The sequence below is a fragment of the Cupressus sempervirens genome, chromosome 9 (genome assembly GCF_028749045.1).
Source record: "Cupressus sempervirens isolate cs-2001-9-10 chromosome 9, ASM2874904v1, whole genome shotgun sequence".
Taxonomy (NCBI): Eukaryota; Viridiplantae; Streptophyta; class Pinopsida; order Cupressales; family Cupressaceae; genus Cupressus; species Cupressus sempervirens.
In genome coordinates this window covers 442,256,836-442,272,377 of record NC_143126.1, presented here as the reverse complement: position 1 = coordinate 442,272,377, position 15,542 = coordinate 442,256,836, and the positions used below count along the sequence as shown (strand labels likewise).

The 15,542-nt window shown below is 35.1% G+C and overlaps 1 protein-coding gene and 2 long non-coding RNA genes across 14 annotated transcripts in view; 1 reads left to right on the top strand and 2 right to left on the bottom strand.

Annotated features, from left to right (window-relative positions):
* LOC149539204 (uncharacterized) overlaps positions 1-15,542 on the top strand; it is a 119,950-nt gene that overhangs the window by 14,279 nt on the left and 90,129 nt on the right. The window lies entirely within an intron of this gene.
* The window catches only part of LOC149539205 (uncharacterized), a 120,664-nt gene that overhangs the window by 39,114 nt on the left and 66,008 nt on the right, over positions 1-15,542 (bottom strand). The gene's annotated exons all lie outside the window — the stretch shown is intronic.
* LOC149539206 (uncharacterized) lies at positions 14,380-14,834 on the bottom strand. The gene is made up of 2 exons (XR_016356192.1): positions 14,770-14,834; positions 14,380-14,667 (listed from the first exon to the last, which is right to left on the bottom strand). It is a non-coding gene; the product is annotated as an uncharacterized LOC149539206 (long non-coding RNA).

Below are 15,542 nucleotides of genomic sequence, written 5' to 3'. Positions count from 1 at the left end.
ACTCTTACAGCCCTTGTGTGAGAGGTGCATGTACATTCAGCATGTTAGTTGCATTTCATCATATGTATATATGAGTTGTACTCATCTTTTGATAATGAATACAAAAGGACATTTTAGCTTCATCTTTTGTTTTACAATAGAAAGGATTTGCAAAAAAGAATATCTGATTGTAAACGTGAATTGAACATACACTTTTGTGAAATCTTTTGCTTTGAAATGAAACTGAATTTTCATGTAAGTAAAAATTCAGTAACATGCACATTGCAAATACATGCATTTGGCAATCACAAGGCCGTCTATACTAATAGTGATGATTTTAGAATGATTTGCATACCCAAAGTATATGCGTTTTAGTTCTAAAAGCCCAACTAATTGCAAAGTGGTGATTTTTGTCTCAATTACATGTTTTCATATGAATTACAACACATGTAAGACTCCTCCTAAAGCCCGTCATTAGTCAATGCAAGGGCATGGTGGCAATTCTAGCCAAGACACATATGCAAATGACTAATCAAAACACATTTTCATTACCTCTTTATACATGTGTTTCATATTAGACACCACTAGTGGCAATTTTTAGTTAAAACGAATATGTAATTACTATTGCAAAAGTCGTTTGGAACCTCTATATGCAATGCAATTTGTTCAGAATGCATGTGTAGAGACTCATTAAAAATGTGCTTTTATTATCCTTATACTTGTGATTTTGTTCAAGGCATATAGGTGGCAATCTTTAATGCAAATACATGTTTTCGAGTCTATGTAAATGCATGATCTGACTTGCATTCACATTCAAGAAACTTGTATTGGGCATTTCATGTTGTTATAGCATCAAGAGAAGCTGTGTTTTTTAGCTTAAATCCCATCTAGGGCATTATTTGTTCAAAAATGGATTTGGAGGAATCTTTGGATGCATTTAAAACCTGCATTTTGGAGTAAGGAGCCCGCCTAGGGCATAAAACAACACATTCAAACTTATATTCATCCACAAATAGTGCATTTTCCATCTCTAGGGCACCATTTTTTTGTTGGAATTGCATATCAGAGCAACTCCATCACATTTTTGAAAGTTAGAGTCTTTCTTTCTTGTTGCTATTCCTTTGTATTTTTCCTCTCATTTATGGTCATTCATCAAAGATTCAAGAAGGATTGAGTTTTCCATTCATTCTTGGGGAGATTTGGTCAAGCTCGATTGCATGTATAGTTGAAATTTGGGGATCTTTTCCCAAATTCAAACCAGCAAACATTTGGAATTTTCCTTCAAAGTTCAAGCATCTTTTCCTTCACATTTTGGTTCCAAGTGGTGCTAGTTATTTATGTTTCAGCAGTATTGCAACATCCTACATGGTTCGAGATTCAAAATTTTGATTGTATTGTTTCTGAAACAATGCAAGCTCTTCCCCTCATGAAGAAAAGCTCCAAACACTCCTATGCAGTTGGGATTAAAAATCCCATCTATAAACTTGTTTTGCATAAAAAGATCAAGGTTTTTCCCCATTATGTAATGTGAACCAAAAGGACCATTTGTAAGTGTTTTACATGCACTTTTGATGCTTTTTTCAAGGTTGCAAATGGACTTCTAAAACCCGTTTATGGGCAGTAATTAATTTCTAAAATAACTTGTAATGAATCTAAAACCCCCACTTACAAGAGAAATCTTCCTATGCTAATGCAAGGAGGTGAAAAATGGAATGACAACAACATCGAAGATTTTCAAGACTGATTTCAAGAAGGCGATTTGTTGATGTCATCAATACTAAGCAATCAACGATAAAGAGTCATATTCCAATTTGAGATGTTTTCACCAAACCATAATGCATCAATCATTGGGCATCCTGTAGCAGCATGAAGACCATACAAAGGACAATGTAGTAGAAATTGTGTCTTGTCGGACAGTTAGTTATTTTCAAATGCTTTATAAATAGGTGTAGTTTTGTTGACAAATTACAATGTAATGTGAAAACAAGATGTAATTGCATTTGATAATATCACATGCAAAGTTGTAACATGTAAGCAGACTACAAGTGCATTAGGCTTTGTAGTCTTGAATAAGTCAAGGGTAGTTAAAGGTTCCCCCTTCTTTCTCCACCTTTTTCTCAACCCCTCACCTATAAATAAAGGAGGGTGCTCATTATAATCTTTTTCTTATGGCAATGCAAGAAAATTCTGCCATTTTGTAAATGCACTCTAAGACTTTGAGCTTAGATGTAGATTTGAATTTCTTTCAATAGAAGAGGCAAGTTGTTTTAAGACTTTGTGTCAATCCAAACTGTTATGTGACGACATTTTCTTAAGTTGATTGTAAGCTTTTTTGCTTTGTTCAAGAGGAATTTGAGTTCAATCGTCTAGACTTTGAGTTGTCTATTGCATTCACAGTTATAATTCAATCCAGATGTTTGAAGACTTTGGGCTTCAAATAGTTAGTAGTGGCTGCAATTACTTAGAGTTGAAGACTTTGGGCTTGACTTGTAAGTGTTTTTATTAAGTTTGAGAGTATCTGGTAACAGACTTTGTGCCTTAATTACATCCCAATTTTTTACCCAATTTAAAATGTTCATATAGCCGTTGAGGTTTCAAGTGAAGCCAATTGACAGTTAAAATTTGTTATGATCATGTGAAATGATAAGATGGTTAATCATTATAATTTCATATGAAGATAACATGTCAGTTAATCATTATGATGCTATTATACGATTATCTTGAAATCTTAGAAGGTTATTTGTCATGGGAAGTAGATTGATGGTTAGCTATTATGATGGTTTATGAATAATAACTTGTTATGGTAAACTGTTATTATAGTGAGGAATATGATATAATCGTTGAGAATTCCCTGCGGGAGCACGTCGAAGGGGTGGAAGCATCGTTAGAAAAGAATTGGGCATGGGGGCACTATCATCACGAAGCAAATAGGCATGAATCTTGAATCACCATGGCTCATGGTAAACGACTAGGCAAGCAAGAGTATACATTGGACAATACCATGAGCTACTTGGTCAAACATATAAAATATACAGCTATCATTATCAAAATTCACGTTCAAAACCATTACCTTTGTTGTTCTATGATGGCGTCTCCATTTTTCTTCTTCATCATCATCATATATATATAAACACATATATGTATATAAATGTATGATGCCACCATGATAGTAAATCTCTAGTTCGTCTCTAGTAACATGCATATAAATATATACATGCATATATGTTGAGAGGATATAAGGTTAGAATAAATCATAATCCTCTGAATTACACACGTAGACAGATATACGTATTTTTAAAAGATATTACCTTGGACATAATAATAACATGATGGCACCATTTTGAAAATTATATATATATAAATATAATTATAGATTTTCTTCATTTAATGACTCTTCAAAGGAGCCCTTTGATATTTGTTTTAAAACTATAAATCTCTATGAGAGACATTGAGTACATTTGGCGCCTCTTCTCTTCAAATCGGTGAATTCAAGAAAATCGAAGATCTTGTTTCTAAAACCGCCACCTTGGGCCACGACATTATATTAAAAACTTCTCACATTGTTGAGGACGGCATTCAACTTTTCTTTCCTCTCGGTTTTCTTTATATTAAAAGATCGAGCTTCATTTATCTCACGAGATTTTACATACCAGATTTCTAGCATCTTCTCTACAATTCAAACAGCTTGAGCCACTCGGTCAGGATTTGCTGAGTATCACGATTATGTTTACTTTCATTCTTCTTATTCAGAAATCGATGCCAATACTTATCTTGATAAATCTAAAACTGTCATTGTTCCGCAATCATTTTATGTTTCAATGTTACAAGTGGAGTATAAGTACTCGGCTTAGGTCTGTCGGCCTTTCTTGTTCTTTCTTCATGATTAAATGCCAATTGTTTAACAATCAGAAATGAGTCGAAATGCACAAGTGTGACTCTCATAAAGAACAGTTCTATGTACGTCTGTGAAAGATCTTATTCTATGATTTCAGCTGAGAGTCAACAATATACTACTAATGCAAGAATTCCATGCTTAGCAGCATGATCAATCACCAAGGATTCACCTTGGTTGGAAGGACCAATGAAAGAGGGTGAAGAGGTGGAGAAGATCCCTTCAAAAAGAAGAACAAAAATCAGAACTATCAAACATGATAATATATATAATTACACTCTAAGAACGTCCAAGTAAGCTCATGTTTGTCCCATATGTAACCTGTTGCCAAGTCAAGTGATGGAATTAAGTACCAGGATGTTTAGTGGATGGTCAAGGTGCTCCATGTCTATTCCAGGTAGGGAGGGCCTTTCTCAGATGAGATTATGTGGGAATATTTTGAGGGTCCGCGGTTGTTAGGTTAAGCCCCTAATAATGTTTCCCCTCTCCACAAGATGCCAAGACATGCACCAGACAAAGATGAGTTATGCATTCAAACATTTGTTGGTAACAAGTATTTTACTTTTATGATGTTTTTGCAAGTAGAAGATATGATGGATTGATTTATATCATTGAATCAGTTAATTCCTTTGATGAAAACAATTTTTCTCATCGATGTAATTGGTCTTCCAACTGAACATGAAGTATATCTATATGCAAGAGATAGGTTTATCTAATGGATTGTTATTTCTGTCTTTCATTTATGTTGAATTATGAAAATGAACTAATCTTCTAACTCTATGTCATTGCCATAGTTAGCAATAGAAAGAAAGGGAATGATACAGTAGTATTTGATGCCCTAAATGATACAATGGTATTTGATGCCCTAAACGATACAATGGTATTTGACGCCCTAAATGATGTTGTGGTGTTTGATGCCCTAATTGATACAATGGTAGTTGATGCCCTAAATGATACACTAGTATTTGATGCCCTAATTGATACATTGGTATTTGAGGCCCTAAATGATAGTGGTATTTGATGGTATTTGTCATTTCGATAAAGTGGTATATCTATTTGTTCCTAAGCAGTATTTATGGGCTAACCTGGGTTTTGCAGAAGCATCCCTAGACAGATTTTGGTTTTGAATTCTACGGTATGTAGATTTTAAATTTCGTGTTAAATTCATTGAGGGTATCTTCAATTGTTAGTTATGAAATTTCTGTTTAACTAATTGTAACCATTAATCTCATTCCATGAACATAACTGATATAACTATCTCCCTATGAATATGAAGTAATAACTGTATTTCTTTGATTTGCTAGTTGTTAGTTAAGACCCGAGAAAAGTGGTTGTTACATTAATGACTATTCTACTTGAATCCTAATACGGGATTGGACCTTATTATTATTTGTACAGATATCTAGGTATTCAGAAGGATATTGCTTCTACAAATAGAATTTCAATTCATTACCAATTGTTCATAGTTGAGTTTTTCGACAAGGTTTAATATATTCCTTTATCCTCCCTCCCTAACTAATCAGTGGACCAAATGTTTTAAGACTCAAGAGAAGGATACGACTATTTTGCATCAGAAATTTAACATAGGGTACAAACTCCACAGCTAACAGCAGTTGTGTGTCATAAAACCTATATAGCTGACTAATCTATGTGCCAAATAGTGAAAGCATATGTCAGTCTTCATTGTAGTAGTACAAGCAAGTCTCAGGTGAATTGGTGATGCTAATCACCACAACTGATTCAAATTTTAATACTCAACTGCAACTCAGGCAAAATGACTGCATTCTTAATTCACGATAATCATATGTTTGCAGTTTGTGCTCTGTACACTAGTTCTTCCTCCATACTTCACCAATATACTTGCATCTGGAAATTGTTGTCAGCCTACAATCCCTCAGCTAAAGAAACCAATGATTCCCTGCATTGGAGATGACCGATAGTGTTGAAAGGTAAGCTCCAGAATCTTGATATCGAGGGGACACAGAGTGATCAAATATTATCTTGCAACTTCAGGCCGACTCTAACTCTTCTCTGTAGAAAGAAAGGGACAAACGTATAGAATGCAAACCTTGAAACTCCAAAGCCAAGGAACTAAATTAAAGTATTGAAGAACCACTCAAATGTTTCTGGTTCTTTCTCACAAATATAAATCTTGTTTCATTGCACAAGATTGAGAGGCTAGAAATATGTTGAGGGAATAGTTATTGACTAAATGAATTGCAATGAAACAACACTTCAAGAATCGAAAAATTAAGATAATCAACCATACACATAGAGGCATCAATTTCATCTCAAACCAGAACATCCTCACTCCATCCAGGCACTTGCAACATTCCATTGAATTCAATCACACAGTATAATCTTTGGCCTTTGATTTATCCACAGATATGTTTCCATGGAAATAACTATATCATCCCTTTGAGAGATTTCACTTTTATCAAATATAAGTGTCGCTAAATGCAACCTTATATTTTTTAGCAACTATTATAATGTCCTTAATTTGTTCAATCAACCCCACTCAAACATCTGCTGCTCTCCTTAAGTCTTCAGATAAATTAAATCACAGCCTCAACAATATTAAACATTTCTTTGAAAACGCGATTATACCTTATTTATCGGGCCAACTTTAAAATTATAGCAAAATCATAAATCTCAAACATTTAGACATCTCATAAACATTTATCTCTTTATTTCTCTGCATCAAACCTCAACATTTCAGGACTGCAAATACTTTATTACTCCATATGTAGTTCTATTACTCCTGAACCCTCAGGGGCTGGCAGGAGATACCACTGGAATATCTCCCCACGACATAATTACCAGATTCTTACCATGGGAATTCAAACAAATAATTAGCATACAATTGATTTCAATTTAACCAGAACATTATACTGAAAATTATAAAATACTTGGCCGAAATAGAAATTCTAAAATGAGATATGAATATTGCATTTAAATCTCACTGGACCAACAAAATATCCAATCATAGTCACGGAAATTATAGTTGGATTAGATAACCAGATATGAATATGAAGCACAAGTGAGACACCTGAGTAATATCTCCAACAAACAATGGGTTTTCATCCACTGCCTTCAAGCTCCAGGGTTTTTGACCTCAAACCTGCTGAAAGCCAAAGTTTCCCAGAATTCTCCAATAGACAAAAAAAAACATAAAACCAAGAATTTTCAAATCAGCCTTCTCATTCTTCGTGCATAACAAAATTCTAAGACTTTTGACCTTCCCTCTACTCACCTCTTCATTTTCCTTCCTTTTGTCTTTTTATTTCCCCTCTTTTAATTTGAATTGAGCTTACGGAATAATAAAGTGTATTGATATTTCACTTAACCCGCCATCAAGTCACTTGATACTTCATTGAATTAATTAAATAATATTCCCCTATGATTTACTTTTAAGGGATAATAGTAAATAATCAATTTAATTACATCCGTGACCTTATTAAATATTCATATTTGATGGTCACATTAGAAGGGAACATTACACTTGTCCTCATTAATATGGTGCACTAAGCTTCTGTACAAGCCAAAAACCAAGGAAAAAGAGGCCAAATTTGCTGGAAACTATATGCTGGATGCCCTACAAGTCTGCAAATATCTGAGACCCGACTATACTTTCTGGTACTGTTGGAGGCCGAACCAGGTCTATAGATACCAAAGATCAGGCTGTAAAAGCTTGAAAGATAGTCGCGAAGTCATACAGGTTTGGGCTCTATGGGTTAAGAAAGGTTGTAGCAAGTCTATAATAGGTATCTGGGAAGTATTCCAGGTCTGAAATAGAATTCTGGAACTCTTTATGGTATGTGTTTTTATATTTAAACAGCAATGAAAAAATTTAAAAATATGTATAATCTGAACTGGGTTTTTTGCAAACATGATACATTGATGTTTGACTTCAGCTTTATATATATTATAAATCTGAATATTGCTCTATTAATTGTTGTGAGGAAGATATGCTCCTGTTTTTGTGAATATACATGTGTTGGAAATTGTTTATACACTTGTGCCTTGTTGGCTCTTAGTAATAAACAATATATACATCTGCACATTGAGGATGAATCAGAAATCATTAACTTGCTCGCCAACCAACTGTTTAACACAATTACACTGAGTTTAATGGCACATAAATTGGTCCAGAACATTAGGGTGTCTTTACAATATTTGCTTTCATTTTCTCCTTTTCTTTCGGTAATTTTTCCTACAAGGACATTGGAAAGTTTGGCACCCAATTTTGACTGCATTTTCTGTTTAAGTTGTAGCTTCAGTTGGATTGATTTGATCTGATATACATTATTGTTATTAGTAAATCATCATTTCCTATATATACTTATCCATGTTAAATAATATATATTATTGTATATAATACGTATATATAAAAATAATATATAATATAATATATATATATATATATATAGTCCAAGGGGTTTAGCTTGGTTGAAGCAATGAGTTCTCATTGTGGACACCCTGGTTCAAATCCCAAGAGGGCCATCTTGGTGGAATTCTAAGTTGTGACTCTTGGTCTTCTATTGGTTGTATTGGTTTCATTTGTAAGAAGTGGATTCTAAGTGGTGACTCTTGGTCTTCCAATTGTTGTTCCTAGTGTGATTGCTCGAAAGGAGCTTGAATAAGTTGTAAATGTTGCTCTTAAGGAGCACCCGATATGTAAATGATCTTAATATAAAATAAAAATTATATATATATATATATATATATATATATATTGTTATACATATTATTATTTAAGTTTATATAATATTATTAAGTGATGATTACACCATAGAGTCATGTCTCTTTATGAGACATGTCTCCTCCTCTCAAATTTATATGAGATCCAAATCTGCATTTGGAAAATATCAATAACAATGGCCATATTAGTACATTTGCATAAAAGATCCATGTTAAACAACATGATATCAGAGCCAGACTGCAAATGTAAGGAAATCTGAAGACAGGATCATCCAGTCATCAAACAATATATCATACAGAGTACAGAAATATTGAGGACTTGTCAGCAGTAAAAAACAAATATTATATTTCTTTCTTATCCTTCCATTTTGAGGATTCTTGCTGAAACCTATGGACAACATCATTGCTGCAAAGACATAAAAATCGAACATGAAAGACAATGATGGTCTTCAAAACGGAACGAACACTATCTAGTCCTTAAAATATCATAAGAACCATAGTACATATAATCATAGTAATGAGACATGACATAGCTAATCAAGTGAAACCGCAGCGAACGAAACAAAGTAGTGTTTGCAAATATTTCAAAACTTCAAGAAGAGAACTAATAAAATGAAATATTGGAATATCAATATCAATGATGATAATTGTTCATTCACTATAGATGGAATAGAGCATGCCATCAAATAATTCACAATTAACGCTGAGATGAAAGCAACGAATCATATATAGGCCTAAACATTGTTTATCTGTTCAACTCGATAGTTATACAAGTATACTATTGTCAATAGATGTACTTAATCTGGTGTCATCGTTTTCTCGAAGATACACTATATTTCGTGACTGGTCTTGTGTTCTTCGAACTATGAATGTTTAGATACCAACATGGACTCTGTTAATGTTCGGTCCAACTTCCCTTTGCATACTGTGTTGAGTCAACTTCATTCAATATTCTCCCTTTCAATCAATAGTCGTCTTTGTTCAAACCTTGTATGAATTCATCCTTATTATTTTTTGTTGGTAGTAGTTCATCAACTCTTTCATCGATTATAATGAGTGCCATGTCCTCATGTTTACCTTTTTCCTCGTTGTCATTACAGCTCATTTTGTTTTGCTTTCTGCACTTATTCCTATCGAATGAGGGAAATGACATCTTTTATTGTTTAAGATTGGATAAAGCAATTAAGGATTTACAAGAGAAATTATATAAGGAGAAAACAATATAAAGGGAATCAAATATATGAAAGAGCAACGTGGATCCCAGCATGTCATGAACTATATCAAACGTTTAGGAATCAATGCGGTTCACTAAATCCCAGGTGGCATTATCCTTAGCATATTGGTCCCACTGGACCTTGCACTACGTCACTTCCCGATTTCGTAAGCGTAGCTTACACACCTCGAGTATTCTGAGTGGTCTTACCTCTACCACCCCTGGTTCTCGCATTTGCAATAGTTTCCAATCAATCATATGTTCATGGTGAGTAATATACTTTTTAAGATATGACACATGGAAGACGTCATGCATCCTGGCAAGGGCTGGTGGTAAAACAATCCTCTAAGCTATGGGGTTGACAACTTCTCGAACCTCAAAGGGTCCCACGTATCTCGAGGCTAACTTAGAATTTTTACCAAACTTGATAGTACTCTTCTGAGGTTTTACCCTTAGTAATACTTTGTCCCCTACTGAGAATTCTCTAGGTATTCTTTTGGCATCAGCATAACTTTTCTGTCTGTTGTTAGCTTCTTTTAACCTTTGACGAATCTGGATTACCTGCTCTTCCATCTCCTGAAGCATTTTTAGGCCCAACAATGATTCGATCTTCCAACGGATTCCAACTCATTGGAGTTCTGCATTTACGACCGTACAAGGCCTCAAAGGGAGCCATTCTAATGGTGCACTAGTAAGAGTTATTATATGCAAATTCTACCAAGGGTAAGTATGTTTTCCATTGGTACTATCGGTCCATACAGTATACTCTTAAGAGATCTTCTAATACTTGATTTACCTGTTCTGTCTGACCATCTGTCTCAGGATGATAGGCTGAACTAATGTTCAACTTGGTGCCCAGAGCTATAAATAATGTTTGCCAAAATCTGGAAGTTATCCTAGCATCCCTATCTGAAATATTTTTCTCCAGAATTTCGTGCATTCTAAAAATCTCTTTTATGAACCTTGGTATAAAATGAGCAACCTCTATCAATCTGTCAACTACAACCAAAATAGTGTTGTGTCGATTTCAGGTCATAGGTAACCCTTGTACGAAATCCATGGATATTACTTGCCATTTCCACTCGGGTACTTCATTAGGGTGCAAAAGACCTGCTGGGTATCGATGTTCTGCTTTCACTCTCTGGGATTCCAAACATCCTGTGACAAACTAGATTATCTCTTTTTTCATCCCTTTCCAAAAATATAAAGGTCTTATATCAGATAATATTTTTGTTACTCCTGGATGTCCTAAATATGGGGCTGAATGAAATTCACCTAAGATCAGTCTTCAGAGTTCAGGGTTGTTGGGCACATAGATTTTGTGGTGATATCTTAATAATTCATCCTCTTTTAAGCTAAACTCTGAATACTTAGGATCTTGCGGGTCTCTAATAAGACCTAAGCTGATTTCTGTATAAAACTCATCATTCTCCAAGTGTTGTAAAATTTGGTCCCTTAACCTGAAATTTGCAATAGTTATCGCTGAGATGTGTCTTTTCCGGCTTAGGGCATCTCCCACCTTGTTTTCCTTACCTTTAATATAACTTATGTCGAACTCATATTTTGCTAAGAATTCTAGCCACCTCCTCTGTCTGGCATTAAGATTCGGTTGGATGAAAATATACTTCAAACTATGATGATCAGACCTATCACATTTGCAAGGCATGCACAGTTGCTACTAATTCAAGATCATGGGGTGCATAATTCTATTCATAGTTTTTCGGTTTCCTAGATTCATAAGCAATAACCTGTTCATCCTGCATTAACACACCCCCTAATCCTTCTTCGGATGCATCTATTGTAACTACGAACTACTTTTGTGGATCAGGTACCCTCAGAATAGGTGCTGAGTCAATTTTTCTTTCAGATACTCGAAGGTTGATTGACACTTCTCTATCCAAATAAATTATTTCCTTTTCTCTGAAGTGAAGTGATCGGATATGCTATCCTTGAGAAGTTTCTGACGAGCTTCCTATATAACCCTGCGAACCCTATAAAGCTCCTAATTTCGGATACATTTCTAGGTATGGGCCATTCCTTAATTGCTTTTATCTTTGATGGATCCACTGCTATACCCTAAGTTGATATAATGTGCCCTAGATACTGAATTTCTTTTTGGTAAAAAGCACACTTAGATAATTTCCCATATAGTTTGTGTTCTCTTAACCTTTGCAGAACTATTTCTAAGTGCCTCTGATGTTCTTCATTCTTAGAATATATTAAGATGTCATCTATAAAGACCAATACAAACTTGTCTAGACAATCTTGAAATATGTTGTTCATTAAATTCATGAAAGTTGTTGGGGCATTGGTTAACCCGAAAGGCAACACTGTAAACGCATAATGTCCATACCTAGTTCTGAATGCAGTTTTATGTATATCCTCATCTTTTATTCAAAGCTGATGGTATCCTGACCTCAAGTCAATTTTTGAGAATATTGTCACACCCTTCATTTGATCAAAAAGATCATCTATTCTCGGCAATGGGTACTGGTTTTTAATGGTGACTTTATTGAGCATCCTGTAATCTATGCACAATCTCATGGTTCCATCCTTCTTCCTCACAAACAGCACTGGGACTCCCCATGGTGAGACACTAGGCTGAATTAGCTTCTTATCTAGCAAATCTTGCAATTGAATCTGTAATTCCATTAATTCTATAGTTGTCATTCTATATGGTACCTGGGATATGGATTCCGCTCCTGGTATCAAGTCTATGGTGAAATCAAATGCTCGAGAAGGGGGTAGTCCAGGAAGTTCTTCAAGAAACACATCTTGATAATTCTTCAAATAAGGGTATTTCTCTTCGAAGGACTCTTTTAACTTTTGATTGATTTCCCCATCATCATAAATATAGTCATCCCCATAAGTGGTGGTTTTAAGTTCCCTTGTATCCTCAATCCTAACTGCAAAAATCTCACAATCCTTTTTCCCATATCTTTTAAGTTGCATTGCAAAAATCTGTTTTGATCTAATTTCATGCTTAATTCCTGATATGCTTGTTGGTCTACCTTGATCATCCACACAGCTTACAGTTTTGGCAAGACAATCTACTTCGGCCTTATGTTCACTGGGCCAATTAATTCCTATGATAATGTCGTATGACCCTACGGGTGCTATATATAAGTTCAATTCTGTTGAAAAATTCGAGAAGTCAATCTGAGCTTCAAATAGGCATTGCTCTACCTTAGCCCTTAACTGTTTTGCATACTCGACTGTCCATGTTTTGCCATAAAACTAGATTTTTTCAAAAACCTACTTAACAGTCTAGGTGATATAAAACATTCAAATGCTCCAGTATCAATTAATATGGACACAGGGTTTCCATAAATCTTACCCAGAGTTTCAATGGGGCCTATCTATTGTTCTGCTTGTCTATTATCTAGAGCTACGTGAATCCTTTGCTGAAAGACTTGTTTCTGCTATGGTAAAGGTGGTTGTTGTGGCTGACTGACGTTGGGTTTATTGGGGCACTATTTTAAATAATGATCTCCTCCAAAGTTAAAACATCCTCCTGGTGGTCCTTTCTTTTAATTATTCCTATTGTTTTTATTCATATAATAATTATTTTTGGCATCCTTAGCCCCGTTGCTCTTTAACTCTAGTTTGTTGTTTCTATAGTCCTTTTATTGCTTTTTCTGAGGCCCGAAATCAGCACCGTTTGTGTTCCAGGTTGTCTTCCTTTTGTTGTCTCTGATGGAGTCATCCTTTCTAATCTTGTGTTCTTGCCGAACAGCCTTTTCTAGGGCCTCTTCCATGGTTCGGGGAGTAAGAATATCAATAGCTCCTCCTATCTTACTGTTCAACCCCATGATGAACTTCCTCGCCTTCAAATTGGTGTCTTGCTGATAAGGTGGCACGTATTTTAGCAATCGAGTGAACCTCTCCCAGTACTTACGTACTAACATGTCTCTCGGTTTTAAGTTTTGGAAATGTAAAAGCTTCTGATCATAAAAGGTTTGTGGCAGCCAACATTTCCGGAATATGTTCACAAAGTTTTCCCAAGTGATCTCAGTGGCTCTAATGTTCTGTTCAACCTTGGTATTTCCCCACCAAGTTGCAGCTTCTCTGGTAAAATGATATATTCCCCAAATTGCTTTTGAGGTTTCAGAGAAATTTCTAATCTCAAAATATTGTTCCATTCCAATTAACCATGCTTCTGCTTCCTCCCCGAACTCAGAACCGGAAAACTTAGGTGGTTTTATTCTCTTAATGTCTGTTGATAAATCAGCCACTATCTCTTTCTTCTTTTGCTTCTCCAATTGCTTGGGAGAGGGAGTTGTGTTAAGCTAAGAGACTTCTATCTCCGCTCTAGGAGGTGGTGAGGTTTGAGCTTCCTCGCGGTTCTGCCCTATTTGGGCTGCCATTTCACTCATTATTTTTTCCATGGTTTCTAACTTTAGTTGTGTTTCTTGCAAGATCTAGAGTAGCAGTCCATTAGAAGATTGAGGGTTCTCACATATTATATCTTGATTTACAATGTTCTCGTTGCTGTTCATTTTTATGTTTAGGGTTCCCACCTGTTAATTTACAATTGTGTCAATTATGTGAAAAGAAGAGATCTTTTACAATAAAGAAAAGTCTTACAAACACATGATTTCAAATAACTTAATTTAATTTATTATTTCGTTGCTTCTCTTAAGCAACCTTATTTACAAGATTTCCTCTATTGAGGAGGTTTACATCAATATAACATTCAATCTTGCTTTGCAGCACCAAATTTTGGTTCAAACTGGTACATATCTCGCACCATCCAGGATCTATGAAACTGTAAGAGAGAATTGCTCTGCTGAGCGTTCCAGCTCTGAATCACCTTGTTCCTATATGCTACTTTGCTAGCAGTAGTTCACTTGACTCTTTCTTTCTTCATCCGCTAGATTGCCTGATTCAAAGTTTCATTATCTTAGGGTATAGAACAGCAAGTGGTCATATTTAGTCATATTTTTAATGAGATAGGGAAAGATGGGGTGTCGTGTCTTCTTACGTGGTGTTTTACATACTTGCATCCTGTAGTCAGTCCAAAATCTTTCAGGTTTCAAGAAGGTAGGGTGCCCTAGGTTCAGTGTCGAACCTAGCGCTCTGATACCATATGTAACATACCAATTTTAATTAGTGTTTTAAACTAGCAATTAATCCCATTCACAAGACAATGATCTCAACTAGCTAACTATAACTAGAAAGAAATAACTGCTATCTAATTTATTTGCATCTTAACATCAACGAAATGTAAAAGAATTATATAAATGATTACTTTGTTTAATGTTATCATAAAATCAATCTAACATGTTCAACTGATTATAAAGTAACAACTACCAATTTTAAACATGCATATATTTCTACACTATTATTCTAAAAGTAAATGAGCAAAGAACATACATATATGATGAGAATTCTCTTTATCTTGTTGTTCAAGCCTCGGCATTGGTGAGAGGAGAAGCATTGACATAGGCTTAACCTCCCAACCAGGGACCATACTTATCCCCACACATCCTAACTTAATAGAACAACCCTCCCTACCTCAGGATCGGGCTTTGGATTTTCTTAAGTCTAGCCATCTGAGTAATCAGGTGGTTTGAGTGTCCCATCAGTTATTCCCCAAAATAACTGAAGCATCTGGACAAACAAAATAAGATCTCATGATTGGCACATCTACCTATTTCTACCCTAGCCAAGGATTTCGAAGTTGGGTTCGTAAACCCGATCTCCACCACTCGACTTGACAACTGTTTTTCATCATTAGGACATGCATGAGCTATT